The 20,031-nt window shown below is 53.0% G+C and overlaps 1 protein-coding gene across 3 annotated transcripts in view; it reads left to right on the top strand.

The window, feature by feature from the left end:
- The window catches only part of EWSR1 (EWS RNA binding protein 1), a 129,996-nt gene that overhangs the window by 23,209 nt on the left and 86,756 nt on the right, over positions 1-20,031 (top strand). The gene's annotated exons all lie outside the window — the stretch shown is intronic.

Here is a 20,031-nt window from a genome sequence, read left to right as displayed (position 1 = left end):
AGTCACCGCTGATCCCGGCGGCTCACTTCACTTGCGTCCTGACAGTGAGCAGTCATAGTCTATGGCTCTCACTGTGAGTGCCAGGTGTAGCAGAGCTGGAAGCGTCGTGGGACATCTTGTGGATTACGTCGGACCTGGAGGGCTGTTATTAGGGGTTAATAAAGTGGAGAAAGAAGGGGCTTTTTTGTCTTTTATTTCAAATAAAGGATTTTTGGGGTGTTTGTACTTATTTACTTTCACTTACAGTTTAGTGATGAGGGACTGTCATAGATGCCTGCCATCACTAAACTAAGACTTAGTGGCAGCTATGGGCTGCTGCCATTAACTCCTTCATTACCTCGATTGCCACCGCATCACGGCAACGGGAAGAGCTGGGAAGTCCGGGACTGTCGCATCTAATGGATGCGGCAATTCTGGGCGGCTGCTGGCTGATATTTTTAGGCTTGGGGGCTCCCCATAATGTGGGGCTCCCCAGCCTGAGAATACCAGCCCCCAGCTGTGAGGCTTTATCCTGGCTGGTTATCAAAATTGGGGAGGGGGGGGGGGGACAGCACGCCCCTTTTTTTTTTTTTTTTTTTTTTTATTACTGTACGCTACAGCCCCGCCCACCGGCGGCTGTGATTGGTTGCACTGAGACAGCTGTCACTCAGCGTGGGGCTGTGTCTGCCTGCAACCAATCACAGCCACCGGTGAGCAGGGAAGGAGTGAATAGGAGATGGAATAATGACCGGTGGCTCTGGAAGATGAAAGAGCCGCCGCAGGAGCAGTGTGACAGCTGCGCCGGTGATCGGTGAGTATGAAGCTCTGAGAGGGAGATTATTCACTCCTGAAGTGATTTTTCCATCCTGGAACAAAGTGCCTGATAGCCACATATGTCAGCTGATTTGAACAGCTGGCATGTGTAGGGATCGCTGCCGGCGGGGCTTAACCTGACACAATCCATGACGTACCCAGTGTCGTGAAGAGGTTAATACCCTCAGTCATTCTTCATTGCACCCTTTCAAATTCAGCTATGGGCTTCCACAATGGAGCCCGAAATTGTACACTTTATTGTAGTGGGGCTGTACTAGTGACTTCTAATAAAGGTAAAACCATGTTGTTGTCATTGGCCTCTATGCCTCTTCTAATTCATCCCATGGTTTTTTTGGCCTTGTCACCAGCTGGCTGGCACTGATTGCTAAAGTTTAATTTGCTGTCCGCCCAAGTACATAGTTATACATTGAGTCTTCAGCCCAAGTACAGGAGTTTGCCGTTTATGTACTTTTGAATTTCCAGTTCTCAGCCCAAGCTTCCAGCTAACCTAAATCTGTGTACTATAAAATTATCACGGTCTACCTTGCAGAGTTTATCATCTGGAATATAGAAATGCTTCTCTGTATACCCTCTACAAGGTCATTAATCAATGTTTAAAAACAAGAGGACCCAATACTGACCCGTGATTTTTCCCTTGGTTAACTGTGTCCCCTTCTGATTGTTAAATGACTACTGTTTGCAATCGCTAAACCAGTTGTTAGCCCAATGACATATTTTGCCTTAGTCCCATAGCTCTGATTTTTATGTATCAACTTTTGTGCTACTGTATCGCACACCTTGACAAGTCCAAATAGAGCATATCCATAGCCCTACCCTGGCCAAATCTTGTCTTCATAGAACTTTATCAAATTAGTTTGAAAAGATCCCTCGTGAAATGGATCCATTGGTCTTTCCGTTAGAACAAAAAAAGTTTGACCGATCCATAATTTAATATGGTCTTCCACTTTAATTTGTTTTTCTTATCAGAAGAGCATTTTCAAATTTCAGCTTTGCACTGCATTGCCACAAAGTCTGTGTAGAAGAAAAATTTCTTTTCTTCGGCGCTCCATTGGGAGACCCAGACGATTGGGTGTATAGCTACTGCCTCCGGAGGCCACACAAAGCATTACACTAAAAAGTGTAAGGCCCCTCCCCTTCTGGCTATACACCCCCCGTGGGATCACGGGCTGCTCAGTTTTCAAGCTTTGTGCGAAGGAGGTCAGACATCCACGCATAGCTCCACTGTTTAGTCAGCAGTAGCTGCTGACTATATCGGATGGAAGAAAAGAGGGCCCATATAGGGCCCCCAGCATGCTCCCTTCTCACCCCATTCCTATTGGCGGTGTTTGTTAAGGTTGAGGTACCCATTGCGGGTACGGAGGCTGGAGCCCACATGCTGCTTTCCTTCCCCATCCCCCTGAGGGGCTCTGAGGAAGTGGGATCTTACCGGCCCCCAAGCCCTGAGGCCGGGCTCCATCCACAGACCCATAGCACCTGCTGGATACGGAGCTGGGTACCGTTCAGGGACAAGGCCCTGCAACATTCAGGTACTCTGTGTCCCCGTATGGACAGGCCGCGCACACTCCAGACTTGCTGGGTGTGCTAGTGCGCCGGGGACAGTAGCGCTGCGCGCAGGGGTTACAGTCACTGCAGCTTCTCTGAGGGACTTTATGTGTTGGGGACCGCCGCGCCGGCCGCCCCTGGAGCGGCGGCGCGGCTGAGACTTGTGGTGCGCCGGGGACTTCGCGTCGACCGGACGGCGGCGCTTATAAATCTAGTCCCCGGCTTTTGCGGCCTAGCTCCGCTTCGTTCCCGCCCCCACCCTGTCAATCAGGGAAAGGGAGAGACGCTGTTCTATAGTCAGCGCCAAGGGCTGGAGTCTTATTTACATACTCCAGCCCTCTCACTGGGCACAGTGGGACGCAAGTTTCCCGCTTTTCGTCTGAACACACCCAGGGCCCGCCCCTCTCCACAGGACGCCGGCAGCCATTCCTGCATGCAGTCTGGCTGGGGAACGGACACAGGCTCTGGGAGACCCAGACAAGGGATTCGGGCGACCACACATATTTATATTTATATATTTTATTTATTTATTGCACTGATAGTCCCTGTGCCACTTCGGCAGCCGGAGTCTATGGTGGTAGTGGCCCAGGCAGAGTCACCGGTGAACCCTGTTCCGGTGACGGGGACAGAGTTTGCAGTTTTTGCTGACAAGATGTCTGTGACTATGACAAAAATCCTAGAGACCTTGCAGGCCAGGCCAGTTACTCAGACCATGGACACTGCTGTGTCAATGTTCCCCGGTCCCCCTCAGTTGGAGCTAATCCGTACTTCTAGGGGGTCCCAGGCATCTCAGGCTGAAGGCTCTGACTCGGATGACAGTCCCAGGCAGCCTAAGCGAGCGCGCTGGGAGAGACCCTCCACGTCATCACGCTGGTCAGGGTCTCAGCGAGACGAGTCTCTGCATGATGAGACAGAGGAGGGTGGTCAGGAGTCTAATCCTGAGACCGCTCTCAATCTGGATACTCCTGATGGTGACGCCATGGTAAATGACCTTATAGCGGCCATCAATAGACTGTTGGATATTTCTCCCCCAGCCCCTTCAGCAGAAGAGGCAGCTGCACAGCAGGAGAAGTTCCATTTCAGGTATCCCAAGCCTAAACTGAGTACTTTTCTGGACCACGCTGACTTCAGAGAATCAGTCCAGAAACACCATGCTTATCCAGACAAGCGTTTCTCCAAACGTCTTAAGGATACACGTTATCCCTTTCCCCCTGACGTGGTCAAACGCTGGACCCAGTGTCCAAAGGTGGATCCCCCAATCTCCAGGCTTGCGGCTAGATCCATAGTTGCAGTGGAGGATGGGGCTTCACTTAAAGATGCCAATGACAGACAGATGGACCTTTGGTTGAAATCTGTCTATGAAGCTATCGGCGCGTCGTTTGCTCCAGCATTCGCAGCCGTGTGGGCACTCCAAGCTATTTCAGCTGGTCTGGCGCAGGTGGACTCTGTCATATGTCCATCAGTGCCGCACGTGGCGTCCTTGACCTCGCAAATGTCTGCGTTTGCGACTTACGCTATCAACGCTGTCCTGGACTCTACGAGCCGTACCTCAATGGCGTCCGCCAACTCTGTGGTTTTGCGTAGAGCTTTGTGGTTAAAGGAATGGAAAGCGGATTCTGCTTCCAAAAAATGTTTAACCAGCTTGCCATTATCTGTAGACAGACTGTTTGGTGAGCAATTGGCGGAAATCATTAAACAGTCCAAGGGTAAAGACTCCTCCTTACCCCAGCCCAGATCAAGCAAACCTCAACAGAGGAGGTGGCAGTCGAGGTTTCGGTCCTTTCGAGGCTCGGGCAAGGCCCAATTCTCCTCGTCCAAAGGGACTCAGAAGGAGCAAAGGAGCTCAGATTCCTGGCGGGCTCACTCACGCCCCAAGAAAGCAACCGGAGGAACCGCTTCCAAGGCGGCTGCCTCATGACTTTCGGCCTCCTCCCTCCGCATCCTCGGTCGGTGGCAGGCTCTCCCGCTTTGGCGACATTTGGCTGCCACAGGTCAAAGACCGGTGGGTAACAGACATTTTGTCTCACGGGTACAGGATAGAGTTCAGTTCTCGTCCTCCGCCTCGGTTCTTCAGAACTTCCCCACATCCCGACCGAGCAGATGCCCTTCTGCAGGCGGTGGGCTCTCTAAGAGCAGAAGGAGTGGTGATCCCTGTTCCTCTTCAGGAACAAGGGCAAGGTTTTTACTCCAATCTCTTTGTGGTTCCAAAAAAGGACGGCTCGTTCCGTCCTGTTCTGGACCTAAAACTGCTCAACAAGCATGTGAACGCCAGGCGGTTCCGGATGGAATCCCTCCGCTCCGTCATTGCCTCAATGTCTCAAGGAGATTTCCTTGCATCAATAGACATCAAAGATGCTTATCTCCACGTGCCGATTGCTACAGAACACCAACGTTTTCTACGTTTCGTGATAAGGGACGACCATCTTCAGTTCGTAGCTCTGCCATTTGGTCTGGCGACAGCCCCACGGGTTTTCACCAAGGTCATGGCGGCAGTGGTAGCAGTCTTGCACTCTCAGGGACACTCGGTGATCCCTTACTTGGACGATCTACTTGTCAAAGCACCCTCTCAAGAGGCATGCCAACTCAGCCTGAATGTTGCGCTGGAGACTCTCCAGACTTTCGGGTGGATCATCAACTTTTCAAAGTCAAATCTGTCACCGACTCAATCACTAACGTATCTTGGCATGGAGTTTCATACTCTCTCAGCGATAGTGAAGCTTCCGCTGGACAAGCAGCGGTCACTACAGACAGGGGTGCAGTCTCTCCTTCATGGTCAGTCGCACCCCTTAAGGCGCCTCATGCACTTCCTAGGGAAGATGGTGGCAGCAATGGAGGCAGTCCCGTTTGCGCAGTTTCATCTGCGCCCACTTCAATGGGACATTCTCCGCCAATGGGACGGGAAGTCAACTTCCCTGGACAGGAAAGTCTCCCTTTCCCAGACGGCCAAGGACTCTCTGCAATGGTGGCTTCTTCCCACCTCATTATCACAGGGAAGATCCTTCCTACCCCCATCCTGGGCGGTGGTCACAACAGACGCGAGTCTGTCAGGGTGGGGAGCAGTGTTTCTCCACCACAGGGCTCAGGGTACGTGGACTCAGCAGGAGTCCACCCTTCAGATCAATGTTCTGGAAATCAGGGCAGTGTATCTGGCCTTACTAGCCTTCCGGCAGTGGCTGGAAGGGAAGCAGATCCGAATTCAGTCGGACAACTCCACAGCGGTGGCATACATCAACCACCAAGGAGGGACACGCAGTCGGCAAGCCTTCCAGGAAGTCCGGCGGATTCTAATGTGGGTGGAAGACACGGCATCCACCATATCCGCAGTTCACATCCCGGGCGTAGAAAACTGGGAAGCAGACTTCCTCAGTCGCCAGGGTATGGACGCAGGGGAATGGTCCCTTCACCCGGACGTGTTTCAGGAAATCTGTCGCCGCTGGGGAATGCCGGACGTCGACCTAATGGCGTCTCGGCACAACAACAAGGTCCCGGCCTTCATGGCGCGGTCTCGCGATCAAAGAGCTCTGGCGGCAGACGCCTTAGTGCAAGATTGGTCGCAGTTCCGGCTCCCTTATGTGTTTCCACCTCTGGCACTCTTGCCCAGAGTGCTACGCAAGATCAGATCCGATTGCAGCCGCGTCATACTCGTCGCTCCAGACTGGCCGAGGAGGTTGTGGTACCCGGATCTGTGGCATCTCACGGTCGGCCAACCGTGGACACTACCAGACCGACCAGACTTACTGTCCCAAGGGCCGTTTTTCCATCGGAATTCTGCGGCCCTGAACCTGACTGTGTGGCCATTGAGTCCTGGATCCTAGCGTCTTCAGGATTATCCCAAGGGGTCGTTGCCACCATGAGACAGGCTAGGAAGTCCACTTCTGCTAAGATCTACCACAGAACGTGGAGGATTTTCTTATCCTGGTGCTCTGCACAAGGAGTATCCCCCTGGCCATTCGCGTTACCTACTTTCTTTCCTTCCTGCAATCTGGGTTGGAAAAGGGCTTGTCGCTCGGCTCCCTTAAAGGGCAAGTCTCGGCACTATCCGTGTTTTTTCAGAAGCGTCTAGCACGACTTTCTCAGGTGCGCACGTTCCTGCAGGGGGTTTGTCATATCGTCCCTCCGTACAGACGGCCGTTAGATCCATGGGATCTAAACAGGGTACTAGTTGCTCTCCAGAAGACGCCTTTCGAGCCTCTGAGGGATGTTTCACTTTCTCGACTCTCACAGAAAGTGGCCTTTCTGGTAGCGGTCACGTCTCTTCGGAGAGTGTCTGAGCTAGCAGCGCTGTCATCTAAGGCTCCCTTCCTGGTGTTCCACCAGGACAAGGTAGTGCTACGCCCCATTCAGGAGTTTCTCCCTAAGTTGGTATCCTCTTTTCATCTTAATCAGGATATTTCCTTACCTTCCTTTTATCCTCATCCAGTTCATCGGTATGAAAAGGATTTGCATTTGCTAGATCTGGTGAGAGCACTCAGAATCTACATTTCCCGCACGGCGCCCCTGCGCCGCTCGGATGCACTCTTTGTCCTTGTCGCTGGTAAGCGCAAAGGGTCGCAGGCTTCCAAAGCCACCCTGGCTCGATGGATCAAAGAACCAATTCTTGAAGCCTACCGTTCTGCTGGGCTTCCGGTTCCATCAGGGCTGAAGGCCCACTCAACCAGAGCCGTGGGGGCGTCCTGGGCATTACGACACCAGGCTACGGCTCAACAGGTGTGCCAGGCAGCTACCTGGTCGAGTCTGCACACTTTCACCAAACATTATCAGGTGCATACCTATGCTTCGGCGGACGCCAGCCTAGGTAGAAGAGTCCTGCAGGCGGCAGTTGCCTCCCCATAGGGGAGGGCTGTCTTTGCAGCTCTAACATGAGGTATTTCTCTACCCACCCAGGGACAGCTTTTGGACGTCCCAATCGTCTGGGTCTCCCAATGGAGCGCCGAAGAAGGGAATTTTGTTACTTACCGTAAATTCCTTTTCTTCTAGCTCCTATTGGGAGACCCAGCACCCGCCCTGTTGTCCTTCGGGATTTTTGGTTGTTTTCGGGTACACATGTTGTTCATGTTCAATGGTTTTCAGTTCTCCGATGTTACTTCGGAGTGAATTTGTTTAAACCAGTTATTGGCTTTCCTCCTTCTTGCTTTAGCACTAAAACTGAGCAGCCCGTGATACCTCGGGGGGTGTATAGCCAGAAGGGGAGGGGCCTTACACTTTTTAGTGTAATGCTTTGTGTGGCCCCCGGAGGCAGTAGCTATACACCCAATCGTCTGGGTCTCCCAATAGGAGCTAGAAGAAAAGGAATTTACGGTAAGTAACAAAATTCCCTTCTTCTTTGTCGCTCCATTGGGAGACCCAGACAATTGGGTGTATAGCTTCTGCCTCCGGAGGCCACACAAAGTATTACACTTAAAAGTGTAAAGCCCCCCCCCCCTTCTGCCTATACACCCCCCCCCCCCCCGTGCATCACGGGCTCCTCAGTTTTTATGCTTTTTTGTGCGAAGGAGGCACACATGCACGCATAGCTCCACAATTTAGTCAGCAGCAGCTGCTGACTATATCGGATGGAAGAAAAGAGGGCCCATAACAGGGCCCCCGGCATGCTCCCTTCTCACCCCACTCTGGTCGGCGGTGCTGTTAAGGTTGAGGTACCCATTGCGGGTACATAGGCAGGAGCCACATGCCGTTTCTTTGTCGCTCTGTTGGGAGACCCAGACAATTGGGTTGTATAGGCTGTGCCTCCGGAGGCCGCACAAAGTACTACACTTAAAAGTGTTAAGCCCCTCCCCTTCTGCCTATACACCCCCCGTGCTCCCACGGGCTCCTCAGTTTTTTGCTTTGTGCGAAGGAGGCAGACATGCACAGCACAGCTCCACAGATTGGTCAGCAGCAGCTGCTGACCATGTCGGATGGAAGAATAGTGGGCCCATATAGGGCCTCCAGCATGCTCCCTTCTCACCCCACTCTTGTCGGCGGTGTTGTTAAGGTTGAGGTATCCATTGCGGGTACGGAGGCTGGAGCCCACATGCTGCTTTCCTTCCCCATCCCCCTCAGGGCTCTGGGCGAAGTGGGATCCTATCGGTCTCCAGGCACTGAGACCGTGCTTCATCCACAACTCCTGTGGAGACTGCTGGATAGGAGCCGGGTACCGTTCAGGGACATGGTCCTGCTACGTGAAGGTACTCTGTATCCCTGTGGGGACCGCGCACGGCAACACCTCAGCTTTGCTGGGTGTGCTAGTGCACCGGGCCGCGGCGCTGACCGGGTTAAATGTGCCATTACACACTCAGCGTCGCTGAGTGTGTTTATATGTAGGGGCTACCGCGCTAACCGCCGCTGCCATGGGAAACTGCGTCGCGGCTGGGACTTGTAGTTCGCCGGGGACTTCGGCGTGTACCGCGCTTTTACGGCGGACACGCTTATACTAGAGTCCCCGGCTTGCTTGCGGCCTAGTTTTCCCTTTCTCCCGCCCTCAGCCCTGACAGGCAGGGGGAAGGGCGGGACGCTGCACGGACGAGCAGCACTGAGGGCTGGAGTATGATTTGCATACTCCACCCCCCCTCACTGTGCACAGTGCGGGCACCAGTTCCCGCACTTTCTCGGCCACGCCCACGGCTCCCTCCTCTCGTCAGGACGCCGCAGCCATTCCTGTCAGCTCCTCCGACGCTGCAGAGGGGGACAAAGTCTGGGAGACCCAGACACGGTCTCTGGTGGCCTCACAACCGTTGTAAAGCGGGTGGTAAGCAGCACCTGTTGGTGCTAGCCCCATAGTGCTGTAGTGTATTGATACATTATTTGTTTATAGTATATACTCTACACTGTATGAGCACAGTTCATTCTGGCTATATACCCTATTGTGTTACACAGGGAAAACAATAGCATGGCGCCCACAAAAGGCAGGGGTGCCAAAACACAGGCTTATTATGCTGCCTGCGCCGCATGTATGACCCCACTACCGGCAGGTTCCACTGACCCTCATTGTGTGCACTGTTCGGCCCCTGTGGCACTTATTCAGCCAGAGCCTCTGCTAAGAGGGGCCCAGGGGGAGCCACCTGTTGACACTGTCCAGGTGACGGGGACTGAGTTCGCAAAACTCTCTGAGACTATGGCTAAGATACTAGAAGCCTTGCAGTCCAGGCCGGTAACTCAGCAAAGGGACTCTGTTGAATCATTGTCCCCTGACCCCCCCTCAGTTGGTCCAACAATGTCCTCCCGGGGTATCTCATACATCCCAGGCTGAGGGTTATGACTTAGACCCCAGCCCCAGACCGAATAAGCGGGCTCGCTTAGAATTTCCCTCGACATCATATTGTTCAGGGTCTCAGCGGGGGGAATCTCTGGTTGATGATGCGGAGACAGCTGATCAGGATTCTGATCCTGAGGGCGCTCTCAATCTTAATACTCCAGACGGGGACGCCATAGTGAACGTTCTTATTGCGTCCATCAATCAAATGCTGGATATCTCTCCCTCAGCTCCTCCGGCGGAGGAGTCAGTGTCTCAGCAGGAGAAATTCCGTTTCAGGTTCCCCAAGCGTACACAGAGTATGTTTCTAGACCACTCTGATTTCAGAGAGGCAGTCCAGAATCACCATGCTTGTCCAGATAAGCGTTTTTCTAAGCGCCTTAAGGATACACGTTATCCATTTCCCCCTGACGTGGTTAAAGGTTGGACTCAGTGTCCCAAAGTGGATCCTCCAATCTCCAGACTGGCGGCTAGATCCATACTTGCAGTGGAAGATGGGGCCTCGCTCAAAGATGCCACTGACAGGCAGATGGAGCTCTGGTTGAAATCCATCTATGAAGCTATCGGAGCTTCTTTTGCCCCAGCATTCGCAGCCGTATGGGCGCTACAAGCTATCTCAGCAGGTCAGGCGCAAATTGAAGCGGCCGCGCCACAAGTGGCATCCATTACCACCCAGACCTCGGCAATTGCGTCTTACGCTATTAATGCTGTCCTGGACTCTGCAAGCCGTACGGCGGTTGCGGCCGCCAATTCGGTGGTACTCCGCAGGGCCTTGTGGCTACGGGAATGGAAGGCAGATTCTGCTTCCAAAAAGCGCTTAACCAGTTTGCCAATTTCTGGCGACAGGCTGTTTGGCGAGCGTCTGGATGAAATCCTCAAACAATCCAAGGGAAAGGATACATCCTTACCCCAGCCCAAACAGAACATACCCCAACAGAGGAGAGGGTAGTCGAGGTTTCGGTCCTTTCGGGGCGCGGGCAGGTCCCAATTCTCTTCGTCCAAAGGGTCTCAGAAGAACAAAGGAACTCTGATGCATGGCGGTCTAAGTCACGTCCTAAAAAGACCACCGGAGGCGCCGCTAACAAAGCGGCTTCCTCATGACTTTCGACCTCCTCTAGTAGCATCCTCGGTCGGTGGCAGGCTCTCCCGCTTTTGCGACACCTGGCTGCCACAGGTCAAAGACCGGTGGGTAACAGACATTTTGTCTCACGGGTACAAGATAGAGTTCACCTCTCGTCCCCCGACTCGATTCTTCAGGTCATCCCCGCCTCCCGAGCGAGCCGAGGCTCTTCTGCAGGCGCTGGGTATTCTGAAGGCGGAAGGAGTGGTGGTCCCTGTTCCTCTTCAGCAACAGAGCCACGGTTTTTACTCCAACTTGTTTGTGGTCCCAAAGAAGGACGGGTCTTTCCGCCCGGTCCTGGACCTGAAACTGCTCAACAAACACGTAAAAACCCGACGGTTCAGGATGGAATCCCTCCGCTCCGTCATCGCCTCAATGTCCCAAGGAGATTTCCTTGCATCGATCGATATCAAAGATGCTTATCTCCACGTACCGATTGCTCCAGAGCACCAGCGCTTCTTGCGCTTCGCCATAGGAAACGAACACCTGCAATTTGTGGCACTGCCGTTCGGCCTGTCAACAGCCCCACGGGTCTTTACCAAGGTGATGGCTACTGTAGTAGCGCTCCTACACTCGCAGGGTCACTCGGTGATTCCGTATTTGGACGATCTGCTGATCAAGGCACCCTCTCAAGAGGCATGCCAACGCAGCCTCGACGCTACCCTGGAGACTCTCCAGGGTTTCGGGTGGATCATCAATTTTCCAAAGTCAAATCTGACACCGGCCCAATCGCTGACATATCTTGGCATGGAGTTTCATACCCTCTCAGCGATAGTGAAGCTTCCGCTGATCAAGCAGCAGTCACTACAGAAAGGGGTACAATCTCTCCTTCAAGGCCAGTCACACCCCTTGAGGCGCCTCATGCACTTCCTGGGGAAGATGGTGGCAGCAATGGAGGCAGTCCCTTTCGCGCAGTTTCACCTGCGTCCCCTTCAATGGGACATCTTACGCAAATGGGACAGGAAGCCGACGTCCCTCGACAGGACCGTCTCCCTCTCAGGCGACCAAAGCTTCCCTTCGGTGGTGGCTCCTTCCCACTTCATTATCGAAGGGGAAATCCTTCCTACCCCCATCCTGGGAAGTAGTCACGACGGACGCGAGTCTGTCAGGGTGGGGAGCGGTGTTTCTCCACCACAGGGCTCAGGGTACGTGGACCCAGCAAGAGTCCTCGCTTCAGATCAATGTTCTGGAAATACGGGCAGTGTATCTTGCCCTGAAAGCGTTCCAGCAGTGGTTGAAGGGCAAGCAGATCCGAATTCAGTCGGACAACTCCACAGCGGTGGCATACATCAACCACCAAGGCGGCACACGCAGCCGGCAAGCCTTCCAGGAAGTCCGGCGGATTTTGATGTGGGTGGAAGCCACGGCCTCCACCATATCCGCAGTTCACATCCCAGGCGTGGAAAACTGGGAAGCAGATTATCTCAGTCGCCAGGGCATGGACGCAGGGGAATGGTCCCTTCACCCGGACGTGTTTCAGGAGATCTGTTGCCGCTGGGGGGTGCCGGACGTCGACCTCATGGCGTCCCGGCACAACAACAAGGTACCAATGTTCATGGCACGGTCTCAAGATCCCAGAGCTCTGGCGGCAGACGCCTTAGTTCAGGATTGGTCGCAGTTTCAGCTCCCTTATGCGTTTCCTCCGCTGGCACTGTTGCCCAGAGTGTTCCGCAAGATCAGGGCCGAATGCCGCCGCGTCATCCTCGTCGCTCCAGACTGGCCGAGGCGGTCGTGGTACCCGGATCTGTGGCATCTCACGGTCGGCCAACCGTGGGCACTACCAGACCGACCAGACTTGCTATCTCAAGGGCCGTTTTTTCCATCTGAATTCTGCGGCCCTCAACCTGACTGTGTGGCCATTGAGTCCTGGATCCTAGCGTCTTCAGGGTTATCTCAAGACGTCATTGCCACTATGAGACAAGCTAGGAAACCAACGTCCGCTAAAATCTACCACAGGACGTGGAAAATTTTCCTGTCGTGGTGTTCTGCTCAGGGTATTTCTCCCTGGCCTTTTGCCTTGCCCACTTTTCTGTCCTTCCTTCAATCTGGACTGGAAAAGGGTTTGTCGCTCGGCTCTCTTAAGGGACAAGTCTCAGCACTCTCTGTGTTTTTCCAGAAGCGCCTAGCTAGACTTCCACAGGTACGCACGTTCCTGCAGGGGGTTTGTCACATCGTCCCTCCTTACAAGCGGCCGTTAGAACCCTGGGATCTGAACAGGGTGCTGATGGTTCTTCAGAAACCACCATTCGAGCCAATGAGGGATATTCCTCTCTCACGCCTTTCGCAGAAAGTGGTTTTTCTAGTAGCAGTCACTTCACTTCGGAGAGTGTCTGAGCTAGCAGCGCTTTCATGCAAAACCCCTTTCCTGGTGTTTCACCAGGACAAGGTGGTTCTACGTCCGGTTCCGGAATTTCTCCCTAAGGTGGTATCCCCCTTTCATCTCAATCAGGATATCTCCTTACCTTCTTTTTGTCCTCATCCAGTTCACCAATGTGAAAAGGATTTGCACTTGTTAGATCTGGTGAGAGCACTCAGAATCTACATTTCTCGTACGGCGCCCCTGCGCCGCTCGGATGCACTCTTTGTCCTTGTCGCTGGCCAGCGTAAAGGGTCACAGGCTTCCAAATCAACCCTGGCTCGGTGGATCAAGGAGCCAATTATCGAAGCTTACCGTTCGGCTGGGCTTCCGGTTCCCTCAGGGCTGAAGGCCCATTCTACCAGAGCCGTGGGCGCGTCCTGGGCTTTGAGGCACCAGGCTACGGCTCAGCAGGTGTGTCAGGCGGCTACCTGGTCGAGCCTGCACACTTTCACGAAACACTATCAGGTGCATACCTATGCTTCGGCGGATGCCAGCCTAGGTAGACGAGTCCTTCAGGCGGCGGTTGCCCACCTGTAGGAAGAGGCCGTTTTACGGCTCTCTTACGAGGTATTATTTTACCCACCCAGGGACTGCTTTTGGACGTCCCAATTGTCTGGGTCTCCCAATAGAGCGACAAAGAAGAAGGGAATTTTGTTTACTTACCGTAAATTCCTTTTCTTCTAGCTCTAATTGGGAGACCCAGCACCCGCCCCTGTTTTTTTGTGTACACATGTTGTTCATGTTGAATGGTTTCAGTTCTCCGATATTCCTTCGGATTGAAGTTACTTTAAACCAGTTTATAATTCTTTTTCCTCCTTCTTGCTTTTGCGCCAAAACTGAGGAGCCCGTGGGAGCACGGGGGGTGTATAGGCAGAAGGGGAGGGGCTTAACACTTTTAAGTGTAATACTTTGTGTGGCCTCCGGAGGCACAGCCTATACAACCCAATTGTCTGGGTCTCCCAATTAGAGCTAGAAGAAAAGGAATTTACGGTAAGTAAACAAAATTCCCTTCTTTCCTTCCCCATCCCTTAAGGGCTCTGGGTGAAGTGGGATCCTTATCGGTCTCCAGGCACTGGGACCGTGCTCCCTCCGCAGCTCCTGGGGAATCTGCTGGACAGGAGCTGGGTATCGTCAGGGACAAGGCCCTGCTACTGTGAGGTACTCTGTGTCCCCTTGGGGACAGCGCATGGAGCGCTTGTGTCATACACGCTGCAGCACTGCTGGGTGTGTTAGTGCGCCGGGACTACCGCGCTGACCGTGCTTGTTTGCCGGCCGCGCTTATAACTTTAGTCCCCGGCTTCTGCGGCCTAGTACCGCATATTCCCGCCCCCGGGCCTGCCAGTCAGGGGAAGGGAGGGACGCTGCACTGGACGTCAGCGCTGAGGGCTGGAGCATACTTTGTATCCTCCTCCCCCCTCACTGAGCACCGTGGGGCACCAGATTCCCGCACTTTCTAGGGCATGCCCACGGCCCCCTCCTCCTCACAGAACGCCGGCAGCCATTCCTGTCAGCACTTCTGAAGCTGGAGAGGAGAGAAAACACGGCTCTGGGAGGCGTCACACAACCGCTTTGGGCGGTCGGTAAGCAGCACCTGTTTCTAGGTGCTGGCCCCCCTGGGTGCCAAAGTGTGTGTATGTATATATGTGTATATGTGTATGTATGTATGTATGTATGTATGTATGTATGTATGTATGTATGTATGTATGTATGTATGTATGTATGTATGTATGTATATATGTATGTATATATATATGTATATATATATGTGTGTGTGTGTGTGTGTGTGTGTGTGTGTGTGTGTGTGTGTGTGTGTGTGTGTGTGTGTGTGTGTGTGTGTGTGTGTGTGTGTGTGTGTGTGTGTGTGTGTGTGTGTGTGTGTGTGTGTGTGTGTGTGTGTGTGTGTGTGTGTGTGTGTGTGTGTATGTATGTGTATATATATATATATATGTATATATGTATATATATATGTATATATATATATATGTATATATATATATATATATATAATTATAATATGCTATACAGTTACTCTGTATGGTCGCACTGTTGGTTTTTGGCTATATACCCTCCCGGATTGTACTCAGAGGAGACAACAGCATGTCGTCCGCAAAAAGCAAGGGTGCCAAAGCACAGGCTTACTTTGCAACCTGTACCTCATGTGCGGCTATACTACCGGCAGGTTCCACCTACCCTCATTGTGTGCAATGCTCGGCCCCTGTGGCACTTACTCAGCCGGAGCCTCTGCCACTGGTGGCCCAAGTGGAACCACCTGCTACCACTGTCCAGGTGACAGGGACGGAGTTTGCAGTATTCGCTGACAAACTTTCTGAGACTATGGATAAATGGTCTGCTAAGATACTAGAAGCCTTGCAGTCCAGGCCGGTGACACAGGCCCCGGGCACTGTTGAATCATTGACCCCAGGCCCCCCTCGGTTGGAGCAGCAAAGTGCTCCTGGGGTGACTCATAGGTCCCAAGGTGAGGTCTCTGACACGGACCGCAGTCCCAGACCGCCTAAGCGGGCTCGCTGGGAGCTTCCCTCGACTTCATCACACTGCTCAGGGTCTCAGCAGGAGGACTCTCTAGAGGATGAAGCGGAGGTGGCAGATCAGGATTCTGATCCTGAAGCCGCTCTCAACCTAGATACACCAGAAGGAGACGCCATAGTGAATGACCTTATAGCGTCCATCAATCAGGTGTTGGATCTTTCTCCCCCAGCTCCTCCAATTGAGGAGTCAGCTTCTCAGCAGGAGAAATTCCATTTTAGGTTTCCCAAGCGTACAATGAGTACGTTTCTGGATCACTCCGACTTCAGAGAGGCAGTCCAGAAACACCGAGCTTGTCCAGATAAGCGCTTTTCTAAGCGTCTTAAGGACACACGTTATCCCTTCCCCCCTGACGTTGTCAAGGGTTGGGCTCAGTGTCCCAAGGTGGATCCTCCAGTCTCCAGACTGGCGGCTAGATCCATAGTTGCAGTGGAAGATGGGGCTTCACTCAAAGATGCCACTGACAGACAGATGGAGCTCTGGTTGAAATCCTTCTATGAGGCTATCGGCGCGTCCTTTGCTCCGGCATTCGCAGCCGTATGGGCACTCCAAGCTATCTCAGCTTGTCACTCGCAGATTAATGCAGTCACACGTGCCTATGCTCCGCAGGTGGTGTCCTTAACCTCTCAGGCGTCGGCGTTTGCGTCCTACGCCATTAATGCTGTCCTGGACTCTGCGAGCCGTACGGCGGTAGCATCCGCCAATTCGGTGGCAGTCCGCAGGGCCATGTGGCTACGTGAATGGAAGGCAGACTCTGCTTCCAAAAAGTTCTTAACCGGTTTGCCATTTTCTGGCGACCGCCTGTTTGGTGAGCAATTGGATGAAATCATTAAACAATCCAAGGGAAAGGACTCATCCTTACCCCAGTCCAAACCAAATAGACCTCAACAACGCAAGGTACAATCGAGGTTTCGGTCCTTTCGGCCCGCGGGCAGGTCTCAATTCTCCTCGTCCAACAGGCCACAGAAGGGTCAGACGAACTCCGATTCATGGCGGTCTAAGTCACGTCCTAAAAAGACCGCCGGAGGAACCGCTCCCAAAGCGGCCTCCTCATGACTTTCGGCCTCTTCACACCGCATCCTCGGTCGGTGGCAGGCTCTCCCGCTTTTGCGACGCCTGGCTGCCACAGGTACAAGACCGTTGGGTGAGAGACATTCTGTCTCACGGTTACAGGATAGAGTTCAGCTCTCGTCCTCTGACTCGATTCTTCAGAACATCTCCGCCCCCCGAGCGAGCCGATGCTCTTCTTCAGGCGGTGTGTACTCTGAAGGCAGAAGGAGTGGTGATCCCTGTTCCTCTTCAGCAACAGGGTCACGGTTTTTACTCCAACTTGTTTGTGGTGCCAAAAAAGGACGGATCTTTCCGTCCTGTTCTGGACCTAAAACTGCTCAACAAACACGTAAAAACCAGGCGGTTCCGGATGGAATCGCTCCGCTCCGTCATCGCCTCAATGTCCCAAGGAGATTTCCAAGCATCAATCGACATCAAAGATGCTTATCTCCACGTACCGATTGCACCAGAGCATCAGCGCTTCCTGCGTTTCGCCATAGGGGACGAACACCTTCAGTTCGTGGCACTGCCTTTCGGCCTGGCGACAGCACCACGGGTCTTCACCAAGGTCATGGCAACAGTGGTAGCAGTCCTACACTCTCAGGGACACTCGGTGACCCCTTACTTAGACCCTCTCGAGTGGCATGCCAACACAGCCTGGACATTGCTCTGGAGACTCTCCAGAGATTCGGGTGGATCATCAATTTCCCAAAGTCAAATCTGACACCGGCCCAATCACTGACATATCTCAGCATGGAGTTTCATACTCTCTCAGCGATAGTGAAGCTTCCGCTGGACAAACAGCGTTCACTACAGACAGGGGTGCAATCTCTCCTTCAAGGCCAGTCACACCCCTTGAGGCGCCTCATGCACTTCCTAGGGAAGATGGTGGCAGCAATGGAGGCAGTTCCTTTTGCGCAGTTTCATCTGCGTCCACTTCAATGGGACATTCTCCGCAAGTGGGACAGGAAGTCGACGTCCCTCGACAGGAACGTCTCCCTTTCTCAGGCAGCCAAAGCCTCTCTTCGGTGGTGGCTTCTTCCCACTTCATTGTCGAAGGGGAAATCCTTCCTACCCCCATCCTGGGCGGTGGTCACGACGGACGCGAGTCTGTCAGGGTGGGGAGCGGTCTTTCTCCACCACAGAGCCCAGGGTACCTGGACTCAGCCAGAGTCCTCCCTTCAGATCAATGTTCTGGAGATAAGGGCAGTGTATCTTGCCCTAAAGGCGTTCCAGCCGTGGCTGGAAGGCAAGCAGATCCGAATTCAGTCGGACAACTCCACAGCGGTGGCATACATCAACCACCAAGGCGGAACACGCAGTCGGCAAGCCTTCCAGGAAGTCCGGCGGATTCTGCTGTGGGTGGAAGCCACAGCCTCCACCATATCCGCAGTTCACATCCCGGGCGTAGAAAACTGGGAAGCAGATTATCTCAGTCGCCAGGGCATGGACGCAGGGGAATGGTCCCTTCACCCGGACGTATTTCAAGAGATCTGTTGCCGCTGGGGGATGCCGGACGTCGACCTAATGGCGTCCCGGCACAACCAAAAGGTCCCGGCATTCATGGCACGGTCTCAAGATCACAGAGCTCTGGCGGCAGACGCATTAGTTCAGGATTGGTCGCAGTTTCAACTGCCTTATGTGTTTCCTCCTCTGGCACTGTTGCCCAGAGTTACGCAAGATCAGGTCCGACTGCCGCCGCGCCATCCTCGTCGCTCCAGACTGGCCGAGGAGGTCGTGGTACCCGGATCTGTGGCATCTCACGGTGGGCCAACCGTGGGCACTACCAGACCGACCAGACTTGCTGTCTCAAGGGCCGTTTTTCCATCTGAATTCTGCGGCCCTCAACCTGACTGTGTGGCCATTGAGTCCTGGATCCTAGCGTCTTCAGGGTTATCTCAAGAGGTCATTGCCACTATGAGACAGGCCAGGAAACCAACGTCCGCCAAGATCTACCACAGGACGTGGAGGATATTCTTATCCTGGTGCTCTGATCAAGGTTTTACTCCCTGGCCATTTGCCTTGCCCACTTTTCTTTCCTTCCTTCAATCCGGATTGGAAAAGGGTTTGTCGCTCGGCTCCCTTAAGGGACAAGTCTCAGCGCTCTCTGTGTTTTTTCAGAAGCGCCTAGCCAGACTTCCAAAGGTACGCACGTTCCTGCAGGGGGTTTTTCACATAGTCCCTCCTTACAAGCGTCCGTTAGAACCCTGGGATCTGAACAGGGTGATACCGGCTCTTCAGAAACCACCCTTCGAGCCAATGAAGGATATTTCTCTTTCACGCCTTTCGCAGAAAGTGGTCTTCTTAGTAGCAGTCACATCACTTCGGAGAGAGTGTCTGAGCTAGCAGCGCTGTCATGCAAAGCTCTTTTCCTGGTGTCTGTGTTGAAGAAAAATTTCTTACTGTGTATAAGGCTACATGCGCACGCTGCGTTTTTTGCTGCGTTTTTGGCTGCAGTTTTGTTAGAACGCTGACATTTGACTTCCCAGCAAAGTCTATGAAAAGTCAGATTTGTCATGCGCACATTGCAGTTTATTTGTCAGCGTTTTATTTGTCAAAAAATGTTCATTCTTCCTGCGTTTTTGTCAACATTTGTCACACAAAAACGCAGCAAAAACGCACCTATAATTACAAGCATTTTTTGTGACCTTTCCAGCCTCTCTAACAACGTGCAGTTTTGGCTGTAGTTTGTGGACATAAAAATGCAGCGTGCGCATGTAGCCTAAAACTGTAAATTATAAAAAAAAAAACAAAGAAAAACTTTCCCAGGCATAGTTTATTAAAAAGAAAACAAAGCAGTGCTTTATTCACCCTCATGAAGTCCATTGAGTGCCTATTTTGAATGCTAGTGTCAGCCTAAATGTCAACATGGAAGACAAAGTTCACATTTCCGTTGTTTTGCATCAGTCACATGCGTTGCTTGACGCATGTGACTGACGCGCTGAACAACGGATGACAAAGAACAGAATTTTCTTTGTCGGACTCCGTTGTGTGCGGGGGGCGGAGCGCGAGGGGGCGAAGTTGTGGGTGGAGCCGAGCGAGGCCGTGGCACTGAGGACGTCGGTACTGCAGGGCTGTGTGTGTGTGTGTGTGTGTGTGTGTGTGTGTGTGTGTGTGTGTGTGTGTGTGTGTGTGTGTGTTGAGTGCGGGAGGGGGTGGAGCCGAGCGGGGAAGTGTCAGGCTCCCTGCACAGCCAGGGTAAATATCGGGTAAAAGCAAAGAACTTTTTGCTTGGTTACACAATATTTATCTTGGTTACCAGCGTACACCGCTTAGCGCAGGCTCCCTGCACCCTTAACCACTGTAAATATCGAGTAACTAACCAAAGCGCATTGCTTTTTTTACCCGATGTGTATCCTGGTTACGGGGGCA

The sequence above is a fragment of the Anomaloglossus baeobatrachus genome, chromosome 1 (assembly GCF_048569485.1).
Source record: "Anomaloglossus baeobatrachus isolate aAnoBae1 chromosome 1, aAnoBae1.hap1, whole genome shotgun sequence".
NCBI lineage: Eukaryota > Metazoa > Chordata > Amphibia > Anura > Aromobatidae > Anomaloglossus > Anomaloglossus baeobatrachus.
This window is presented reverse-complemented; position numbering and strand designations above follow the sequence as displayed.